The sequence below is a fragment of the Salmo salar genome, unplaced genomic scaffold, assembly GCF_905237065.1.
Source record: "Salmo salar unplaced genomic scaffold, Ssal_v3.1, whole genome shotgun sequence".
NCBI classification, from domain to species: Eukaryota; Metazoa; Chordata; class Actinopteri; order Salmoniformes; family Salmonidae; genus Salmo; species Salmo salar.
The window spans coordinates 19,362-31,153 of record NW_025547851.1 but is presented as its reverse complement, the minus strand read 5'-3'; the positions used below and the strand labels follow the sequence as shown (position 1 = coordinate 31,153).

General features: G+C 45.9%; 1 long non-coding RNA gene across 1 annotated transcript; it reads left to right on the top strand.

The window, feature by feature from the left end:
- Window positions 1-7,570: 7,570 nt before the first annotated feature.
- Window positions 7,571-9,921, top strand: LOC123732468 (uncharacterized). The gene is made up of 4 exons (XR_006763169.1): window positions 7,571-7,805; window positions 8,448-8,584; window positions 8,681-8,790; window positions 9,320-9,921. It is a non-coding gene; the product is annotated as an uncharacterized lncRNA (long non-coding RNA).
- The last annotated feature ends 1,871 nt before the right edge of the window (window positions 9,922-11,792 follow it).

The following is an 11,792-nucleotide window of genomic DNA, read 5'->3' as shown; positions in this document are numbered from 1 at the left end:
TGTGTCCACTAAATTTTAAATCAAATAAGCTATATTCATAATATAAGCCATCTTAAAACAATTGCATATGTTGGCTCAGACCACTCCCCAGCTCAACCACTCACATTCAGTTCCCTCTCCCAGTTTAGACTCTAGAGGTTAAACACTATAATTCACACAGTGATTCATTGCAACTTACTATGTGGCTTGTAAGCAAATATTCTGAGCTTATTTTTTGATAATTTCAATACTTATTAATCAAACCATTTCACGTTTTTCAACTTTCAATAATATATATATAAAACATAACAATTCCTCTTTGACATTATGGATTTTTTCTCATCAACATATTTAAAATTCATCATATAAATTTTTCTGAAAGGCACTAGCTACCTCTATTACCTCAATTCCCCTTCATCGTCTTGTTTCTGTACTCCCTGTACATAGCTACCTCCTATTACCTCATACCCCTACACATGGTGACCCTGGTACTCCCTGTACATAGCTACCTCTATTACCTCGGACCCTCTACACATCAGCTTGGTACTGGCTACTCCCCTATACACATAGCTACCTCAACCACCACCTGTTTCACACATCAGCTTCGGTACTGGTACTCTCTGTACATAGCTACCTGCTATTACCTCGTACCCCTTCACATCAGCTTGGTACTGGTACTCCCTGTACATAGCTACCTCTATTACCTCGTACCCCTTCACATCAGCCAGCTTGGTACTGGTACTCCCTGTACATAGCTAACTCTATTACCTCGTACCCCTTCAAACACTCAGCTTGGTACTGGTACTTGTACATTAGCTTCCTCTATTACCTCGTACCCCTACACATCAGCTTGGTACTGGTACTCCTGTACATAGCTTCCTCCTATTACCTCGCAACCCCTACACATCAGCTTGGTACTGGTACTCCTGTGGCCATAGCTACCTCTATTACCTCGTACCCCTACACACTCGAGCTTGGTACTGGTACTCCCCTGTACATAGCTACCTCTATTACCTCGAATCCCCTACCACATCAGCTTGGTACTGGTACTCCCTGTTACCATAGCTACCTCTATTACCTCGTACCCCTTCACATCAGCTTGGTACTGGTACTCCCTGTGGCATAGCTGGCCTCTATTACCCTCGTACCCCTTCACATCAGCTTGGTCCTGGTACTCCCTGTACATAGCTACCTCATTACCTCGTACTACACATCGGCTTGGTACTGTTACTCCCTGTACATAGCTACCTCTATTACCTCGTACCCCTACACATCAGCTTGGTCCTGGTACTCCCTGTACATACAGTGCATTCAGAAAGTATTCACAACACTTGACTTTTTCCACATTTTGTTACGTTACAGCCTTATTCTAAAATGTATTAAATACACATTTTTTCTTATCAATCCACACTCAAAACCCCATAATGTCACATCCTGGCCAGTATAAGGTTAATTGGTATTGTAGTTTGGTCAGGGACGTGGCAGAGGGTATTTGTTTTATGTGGTTCGGGGTGGTGTTTTGGAAAATAGGGTGTTTGATTTAGTATTTCCGGGTTTTTGGTTTATGGTCTGTGTTTATGTATTTCTACTGTGTTATCTAGTTAGTTGTATGTCTATGTTTGGTTAATTGGGGTGGACTTCCAATTGAAGGCAGCTGTGTGGTGTTGCCTTTGATTGGAAGTCCTATATTAGTTGGGTGTGTTGTTTGTCTAATTGTGGGAGATTGTCTTTGGATTGCTGTGTTGCCTTCAAGGCTGTCATTTTGTCGTTCATCGTTTTGTTTATTTTTTGTATACGTGTTTGTTTGGTTTTTCCTTCTTTTCCGTTAAATAAAGAAGATGTGTATACACATACCTGCTGCGTTTTGGTCCGCCATTTCTAACGATAGCGTGACAGAATCTCCCACCATTCCAGGACCAAGCAGCAGAGGAAGGAGCAGAGGAATTTCGGAATTGGACAAATGAGAGAGATGGACTTGGGAGGAGATCTTGCAGGAAAAGGCTCCCTACACTTGGGAGGAGATCCAAGCCGGTAAAGATCGCCTTCCATGGGGACAGGTGGTAGCGAGAGAGAGGAAAGGAGTAAGGCTGGCATGGACCGGGAACGTTTCCGAGGAACAAGACTGGCGTTGAAGCACATGAGGCACCCCCAATACATTTTTTAGGGGGCACACGGGTAGTTTGGCTAGGCCTAGGAAGAGCCGGAAGCCAGCTACCCGTGGTTATATGGAGGAGCGTATGAGGTGGAGAGCGCCATGTTTCGCTGAGGAGCGCACTATCTCACCCATACGCACGCACAGTCCGGTGCGCGTTATTCCAGCCCCTCGCAGGTGCCGTGCTAGAGCGGGCATTCAGCCTGGTAGGAGGATGCCTGCGCAGCGCATCTCGGTCGCCGGTACGCCTCCGAGGACCAGGCTACCCAACTCCCGCTCACGCACGGCTACCATCAGGCCCCTACACAGCCCAGTCTGCCCTGTACAAGCACCCGCTCGTACAGGGCTACTAGTTCCATCCAGCCAAGACGGGTTGTGCAGGAGGTAAGATCAAGACCGACTGTGCGCCTCCATAGCCCTGGGTTTCCAGCTCCTGTCTCTCGTGCGGACCCGGAAGTGCGTCAACCCAGTCCGACTCGTCCTGTTCCCCGCTCCCGCACTAGCCTTCGGCAGTGCGTAAACCCAGCCTCGCCAGTCAACAGTCGTCGGAGCTGCCCGCCAGTCAACAGTCGTCGGAGCTGCCCGCCAGTCAACAGTCGTCGGAGCTGCCCGCCAGTCAACAGTCGTCGGAGCTGCCCGCCAGTCAACAGTCGTCGGAGCTGCCCGCCAGTCAACAGTCGCCGGAGCTGCCCGCCAGTCAACAGTCGCCGGAACTGCCGGAGTGGCCAGACTGCCCTGAACTGCCGGAGTGGCCAGACTGCCCTGAACTGCCGGAGTGGCCAGACTGCCCTGAACTGCCGGAGTGGCCAGACTGCCCTGAACTGCCGGAGTGGCCAGACTGCCCTGAACTGCCGGAGTTGCCAGACTGCCCAGACTGTCCCGAGTTGCCAGACTGCCCAGACTGTCCCGAAGTTGCCAGACTGCCCAGACTGTCCCGAGTTGCCAGACTGCCCAGACTGTCCCGATTTGCCAGACTGCCCAGACTGTCCCGAGTTGCAAGACTGCCCAGACTGTCCCGAGTTGCCAGACTGCCCAGACTGTCCCGAGTTGCCAGACTGCCCAGACTGTCCCGAGCTGCCAGACTGCCCCGACAGCCTGGAACGGCCAGAGCCGGAGCCACCTCCAGAGATAGGTGGGTTGGGGAGGGGGGTGTAGCACAGTGCCGTCATTGACGGCAGCCACCCTCCCCTTCCCTCCCTTTAGTAGGGGGGAATTTTTCTTTTTTTGGTGTTGCTTAGGGTTATTTTTGTTAAGGTGCTTCCGGGTTAGCACCTTTAAGGGGGGTACTGTCACGTCCTGGCCAGTATAAGGTTAACTGGTATTGTAGTTTGGTCAGGACGTGGCAGAGGGTATTTGTTTTATGTGGTTCGGGGTGGTGTTTTGGAAAATAGGGTGTTTGATTTAGTATTTCGGGTTTTTGGTTTATGGTCTGTGTTTATGTATTTCTATGTGTTATCTAGTTAGTTGTATGTCTATGTTTGGTTAATTGGGGTGGACTTCCAATTGAAGGCAGCTGTGTGGTGTTGCCTTTGATTGGAAGTCCTATATTAGTTGGGTGTGTTGTTTGTCTAATTGTGGGAGATTGTCTTTGGATTGCTGTGTTGCCTTCAAGGCTGTCATTTTGTCGTTCATCGTTTTGTTTATTTTTTGTATACGTGTTTGTTTGGTTTTTCCTTCTTTTGAGTAGGATGAGTATACACATACCTGCTGCGTTTTGGTCCGCCATTTCTAACGATGAGCGTGACACATAATGACAAAGCAAAAACAGGTTTTTAGACGTTTTTGCAAAGTTATTACAAAAACAAACACAGAAATACGTTATTTCCATAAGTATTCAGACCCTTTACTATGAGACTCAAAATTGAGCTCAGGTGCATCCTGTTTCCATTGATCATCCTTTGAAATGTTTCTACAACTTGATTGGAGTCCACCTGTGGTAAATTCAATTGATTCAACATGATTTAGAAAGGCACACATCTGTCTATAAAAGGTCCCACAGTTGACAGAGCATATCAGAGCAACAACCAAACCATGCGGTCGAAGGAATTGTCCGTGGTTGTACGAGACATGACTGTGTTGAGGCACAGATCTGGGGAGGGGTACCATAAAAAAATTCAGCATTGAAGATCCCCAAGAATACAAATGTCTCCATTATTCTTAAATGGAAGAAGTTTGGAACCACCAAGACTCTTCCTAGAGCTGGACGCCTGGCCAAACTGAGAAATCGGGGGAGAAGGGCCTTGGTCTGGGAGGTGACCAAGAACCCGATGGTCACTCTGATAGAGCTCTAGAGTTCCTCCATGGAGATGGGAGAACCTTCCAGAAGGACAACCATCTCTGCAGCACTCCACCAATCAGGCCTTTATGGCAGAGTGGCCAGACGGAAGCCACTCCTCAGTAAAAGGCACATGCCAGCCCGCTTGGAGTTTGCCAAAAGGCACCTAAAGACTCTCAGACCATGAGAAACAAGATTCTCTGGTCTGATGAAACCAAGATTGAACTCAGTGACAAAGTCCCGAACTATGTTTGACCAGGGGCGACTGGGTATGGGAAGAGAGTGAAGCAGACCGGAAGTGGGTTTAGTGGAGGTTGTGTTCCGGTCACAGACCGAGCTGGCTGGGACAAACTCCCGGGCATCTCTCTCCATGGTGGGCCACTAAAAGCACTGATGCAGAAATGCGAGGTTCCGGTTCATACCAGGGTGACAGGTGAGGCGGGTAGAATGGCCCACTGAAGAACATCAGAGCGAACAGAATCGGGAGCAAATAGAGTCGGGTCAAGCTGGTTCTGCTGAGCCTGGCGGATACGGGACTCGATCTCCAGGGGACGACAGCAACGATGCACAATGGAATGTTGTTCGGAACCAGTGTTGTCGGCGGTGAACTGGCAGGACAGGGCATCAGGCTTGGTATTCCTAGAACCGGGGCGATAAGTAAGTGTGAAATTGAATCTACCAAAGAACAAGGCCCATCTGGCTTGCCGGGAGTTCAGAAAATTGGCTGTCTGAATGTAGGACAGATTTTTGTAGTCTGTCCACATGATTAAGGGGAGTTCAGAGCCCTCTAGCCAGTGATGCCAAGCCTCAAGAGCTAGCTTAACTGCCAGGAGTTCCTGATTATCGACGTCAAAATTCTTCTCTGCAGGTGAGAGCTTACGGGAAATGAATGCACATTTTTGGAGCTTCTGATCAGAGGGGGAACAGCACCTACCCCATTGTCGGAGGCGTCCTCCTCCATGAAGAACTATAGTTCTGGGTCTGGCTGAGTGAGGACCGGAGTGGAGGTGAAGTGGTGATTGAGTTCAAGGAACGCTGCCTCTGTCTCATCTAGTTGCGGATGAAACGTCTGTAAAAATTGGCAAACCCCAGGAAATACTGTAGCTCCTTCAGGTTAGAGGGCGCAGGCAACTCTGACTGCCATGTCTTGGCGGGATCCAATAATATAATCCAGGAAAGACACAGAGGAAGCATGGAACTCACATTTCTCAGCTTTGACAACAAGCTTATTCTCCCACAGCCGTTGGAGAACTTGGTGAAAGTGTTGCTGGTGAGCCTCAGGGTCCTAAGAAAAAATCTAAATGTCATCAAAATAGACAAAAATGAAGCGTCCAATCACGTCCCTCAACACGTCATTGACCAGGTTCTGGAAACCAGCAGGGGCGTTAGTAAGACCAAAAGGCATGATCAAACACTCAAAGTGGCCAAGTGGTGTTTTAAACGCAGTTTTCCACTCGTTCCCCTCTCTGAAGCGGACAAGGTGGTAGGCATTCCGGAGGTCCAGTTTGGTGAACACAGTGGCACCATGGAGGGCGGGGCAAAAGCAGAACTGATGAGTGGCAAAGGATACTTGTTCTTCACTGTGATATTATTCAGCCCACGGAAGTCAATGCACGGCCTCTGTGACCCATCATTCTTATTTACAAAGAAACACCAGCACCCACGTGAGGGGAAGAAGGCCTGACATGTCCTGCAACCAGGGAATCCTAGATGTTCTTCTCCATAACCTCTCCTGCTTGGGGCGAGAGAGGTTATATAACCGGCTACAGGGGAGAGGAGCTCCAGGCTGGAGGTCAATGGTGCAGTCGTATGGCCGATGAGGCGGCAGAGACAGGGCGTGGTGCTAGCTGAACACAGGAGCTAGATTGTGACACACTGGAGGAACTGATGACAGGTCTGGAGGTTCTGGAATGAACTGGGGCAAAGACAAGGCATGGGCAAGGGCAGAATGTAGACAATTTGAGTGAGAGCAGGCAGAGGAAAAGCCTGGCTCTGCCACGCGAGGGCGCCGTCAAGCAGGGTTCTGGGGGGAGATGGGCCGGCCGATTTGGCTCAACAGTATATCCCCACTACTGCTGAGCACCACTTTTGCTGGACGCAGGGAACAAGTGGAGACAAAGTGACCAACCTGGCCACAGAACAGGCAGCTTCTAGTGCTGATTTGCCGCTGCCTCTCCTCTGGAGAGAGACGGGCCCGGCCGAGCTGCACGGAGGCAGCCAGTCAGGAAGGAAATCTTGACCTGTTCGCTAGCATAAGAGTTTGGCTGCTGGTCGAATACCAGTGAACATTGTACCAAAAAGGCTCTGTGTGTAGATTGATGAAGACAATTTCATGGATGAGGGAAAAAAAATCAATTGAATCCATTTTGGAATAAGGCTGTAACGTAACAAAATGTAGAAAAAGTCAAGAGGTCTGAAAACTTTCCAAATGCACTGTAGCCATGTTATTTTGACTTGTTATTCTTCTTTGTTAATTCACTGGGTTCTTATTTATTGTGACACTTTTTTAAATGTTGTATCTTTAACTCTGCATTGTTGGAAAAGGATCCGTAAATCAGCATTAGCATACACCTGTTGTTTACGAAGCGATATTCTGTAAGAGGTTCTGGAAGTCAAGCAGTATAAAATGTGAGGTTCTGGAACTCAGGTCTGGTGTTCTGTTCCGTGTGTATTTCCCTCACTGATTCAAAGAGCAAATGGACACAAAAGCAGACGCCAATACAACGCTGATAAATAGCAAGTTCTTATGGTAATCATTTGTGCTTCAGGGTTTTGTCAGTGGTGGAAGAGATACTCTGGAGCTGCTGCAGTGTGTCTGGGGCTGCTGTGTGTTATACTGGCTGGGATCATAGGCCTGTTACTCTACCGTGAGTTTGATATGTTCTCACTCAAACATTCTTCATCATCAGTTGTGTAACAACCAGGGTTCAATTCCATTTCAATTCCAGTCAATTCCATTCAGAAAGTAAGCCAAATTTAAATTCCAAAAATTGGAAATCAATTGGAATTCCAGTGTATTTCCTGAATTGACTGGAATTGAATGCAACTGACCCCAACCTTGGTAATGTCTGATTAACTTTTCCACTGTTACCTTGTTCAATGATCTCCTTATTTCAGAGAGAAACCAACTGACCAGTTATAACAGCCTGACCAATGAGCGAGACCAGTTACAGACCAGCGACAGCAACCTGACTGCAGAGAGAGACCAGCTACAGACTAGCAACAACACGCTGACCAAAGAGAGAGACCAGCTACAGATCAGATACAACACCCTGACCAGAGAGAGGGACCAGCTACAGATCAGATACAACACCCTGACCAGAGAGAGGGACCAGCTACAGACCAGATACAACTCCCTGACCAGAGAGAGAGACCAGCTACAATCTTTAGTTGAGAAAGGTGAGTCAAATTGTCTCATGACTGTTCTGTTTGACAGTCTCTGTATCAGTTCACATGTCACTTACAGACAGGAAGTTAACTGATATTAAATGAAAAATGATGTCACGCTCGTCGTGTATATAGTGGACCAAGGTGCAGCGGGTTGAGTGCTCATCTTAACTGTTAGTGTGAACACGTAACAAACAAAACAAGAAAAAAACGATTGAACAGTCTTGTAGACACATCAGTACAAAGAACAACCTCCCACAAAGGGACAGGTGAAAACATGGCTACCTAAGTATGACTCTCAATCAGCAACAACGATGTACAGCTGTTCCTGATTGAGAGCCATACCAGGCCTACAAAGAAATACACAACATAGATGGATCATAGAAAACACAACATAGAACAATGACAAAAACCCGGAATACATAAACCAAACACACCTCTACCAACACACACACCCGAACCATATCAAACAAATACCCCCTGCCACGTCCTGACAAAACTATAATAACAAATAACCCCTTTACTGGTTAGGACGTGACAAATGATGCTTCCAAACCGTCCATTAGATAGTGCCCTGTCTTCCTTGAGTGTCTGATTGATACTTAATTCAATGTTGTATTAAAGTGACTAAAGCAAGAAATGTTCAACATACAGTGTGTCCTCAAGGATGGAAAAAGCTTGGTAGCAGTTGTTACTACGTCTCTACTGAGTACAAATCCTGGGAGGAGAGCAGACAGGACTGCAGAAATAGAGGAGCACACCTGGTGGTTATCAACAGCCAAGAGAAACAGGTGTGTGTGTGTGAGGTAGAGAGAAAAAAGAGTGATAGAGATAGCGAGCAGTAATGGGTATGTTTTAACAATGTTGTCTCTCTCCTACAACTACAGACATTAGTCAATTGGTTATGCGGGGTAAAGAACTATGTCTGGATTGGTCTGACTGACTCTGTTTCTGAGAGGACCTGGAAATGGGTGGACGACACACCACTGACCAAAAAGTAAGACATTAATGAATTCTGTGTCACTATGACATCACTGTCTGGAGTAGTAGGTTCAGAGTGGACAGCCTGATTATATGTGTTGTTTCTCCTACAGGTATTGGAACAGTGGACAGCCTGATTATATGTGTTGTTTCTTCTACAGGTATTGGAACAGTGGACAGCCTGATTCTGTGTGTTGTTTCTCCTACAGGTATTGGAACAGTGGACAGTCTGATTCTATGTGTTGTTTCTCCTACAGGTATTGGAACAGTGGACAGTCTGATTCTATGTGTTGTTTCTCCTACAGGTATTGGAACAGTGGACAGTCTGATTCTATGTGTTGTTTCTCCTACAGGTATTGGAACAGTGGACAGTCTGATTCTATGTGTTGTTTCTCCTACAGGTATTGGAACAGTGGACAGCCTGATTCTATGTGTTGTTTCTCCTACAGGTATTGGAACAGTGGACAGCCTGATTCTATGTGTTGTTTCTCCTACAGGTATTGGAACAGTAGACAGCCTGATTCTATGTAATGTTTCTCCTACAGGTATTGGAACAGTGGAGAGCCTAATGGTGGAAGAGCTGAGAACTGTGTATATTTCTACTCCTGGTCATCAGACACAGGAGAATGGTGGGACTATGACTGTTCCCATCAATACAGATGGATCTGTGAGAAATAGGATTCATCCTCGGTACTCTCAACTGCTAAATAGGATTATGATAAGTACTATCAATCGTAAACTATTTTCTGCTTATTCTATTTACCTTGTCAAGTACATACAATATATTACGATGCAAATGTATAATACATTATAATAAAAATAACAAAAAATATACAATAACAATACAATGAACTGATAACAGAATAACTTTTCTGTCTGTTGTTGTGGAAATTCACCTCTAAGGACTCAAATTCAAAGGAAATGAATCAATCTTTATTATCTCAGTCATCGAGGTTCACTGACTCAATACAAGGCTGATGTTAATTTTTTTTTTTATTACTTTTTAGTTTAGTCTACTTGCTAAATGTTTTTGTGAACTCTTCTTGAACTGCACTGTTAGTTGAGGGCTTGTAAGTAAGCATTTCACGGTAAAGTCTACACTTCTTGTATTCGGAGCATGTGACTAATAAAGTTTGATTTGATTTGAGACCCTTTATACTGCGACACAAACAAGTCCTATAAGCACGGTTGGTTCCTGCATGAGACTGACTGATACCATACCAGGCGTCTTACCTTGAAACTGAGATACTCCTTTGGGTTCCCAGAACAATGTTCTGGGCGCACTAAGGAATTGCATGGACAGTGTAGTGTGGATTCCTCCCATGTACAGTCAATCAGTCACTCGCATGAATCCAACCAAGATGGTTATTAGAAAAGCAGCATTATTCTATACATACGAGTGGATAAACACAGAGAATGTCAGACTCTACTGTATAATAGTTGATCTAACATGGAGCCTAGAAGGACTGTTCTCTACTGTATAATAGTTGATCTAACACGGAGTCTAGAAGAACTGTTCTCTACTGTATAATAGTGGATTTAACATGGAGTCTAGAAGGACTGTTCTCTACTGAATAATAGTTGATCTAACATGGAGTCTAGAAGGACTGTTCTCTCTGCTGTATCATATAATCTCTGACACTTTTAAGACTGAAAATGTGAATGTACTATATATGAGGTTTCAGTTACGACCCATGTGCAGACTGTGTAGAGGTAACAATGTTTATTGTAACAACAGGGGCAGGCAAACGACGGGTCAAGGCAGGCAGGGGTCGATAATCCAGAGTAGTGGGGCCAAGGTACAGGACGGCAGGCAGGCCCAGGGTCAGGTCAGGCAGAGGTCGGTAATCCAGAATGGGGGCAAAGGTACAGGACGGCAGGCAGGCTCAGGCAGAGTGGTCAGGCAGGCGGGCTCGGAGTCAGGACAGGCAGGGGTCAAAACCAGGAGGGCCGGAAAAGAGAGACTGGAAAAAGCAGGCGCTGAGACACTAAACACGGGTAGTCTTGAACAAACAAGATGTACTTGCACAGACAGAAAACACGGTGTCATGACGTTGCCCTCTTTGGGTTTTCTATGCACCATCCCCCGAGTAAGGGGGAGCCCTTACTCGGCCCTGTGAGAGAGGTCGTAAATTCCTAAGAAAATGTCCTGCCTCATGGCCACAGTATACAGAGAGAGTGGGTTTCATAGAAAGAACCTAGGAATTCTTCCACCTCACCGGACTGGAGAACCGAATGACATTTATGTTCTGTAGAAGGTATAAAAGATCGGTGAAGAATCCAGCTACGAACTGGTCCGTTTGGTACACTTTTGTGAAACTCATGAGAGACAATACGGCCACATTACCATGGCTCTGTTTATATCATAGCCTCAGTTGTGAGATTTACATCTAATGGATGTACAAAATTAATGAATAAGGATAAAGCTATTTGGAATATGTTGGGATGCTTGTAAGATGTTAATGTGAGAGAATTGTATTTTCTGTTTAGAGTTTTACCAAGTCATCGGCACGCCCCATGAACAGACGGGACCTGGCGTCATGAGACAGACTTTTTCTGTCATTCCGAATATAACCCCCACCCAGGGTTTCTATCACCAGACCAGCTTACATCGAGAACGAGAGGGCCAAGGTTTGACCATGCATTCCTCATTCGGAACTTTAACCATACCACGTGGTTAAACTCTTAGACTATAGATACCGACAGAATAATAACAAGTCTTTGATATTAATTACTAGTCTGCAGCTAGGAATTTGGTATCATTGAATGTGAAGACCGATGAAACATCCATCCTATAACGACATTAATGAATGTCACTTTGAAATATCCATTCTAAATGAGAGAGACAGAGAACGCGAGGACAAAATTCTCCAACAGAACCAAACTCTCCAACAAAGATCCCGACGACACACTGAGCATAAATATATATATTGATTGCAATTGTTCCCGAATGAGTGAGCGTTCATGTGCAAACGATTAGCATTTCAATTGTTAATATTTATCAACTCTGTAGTGCCT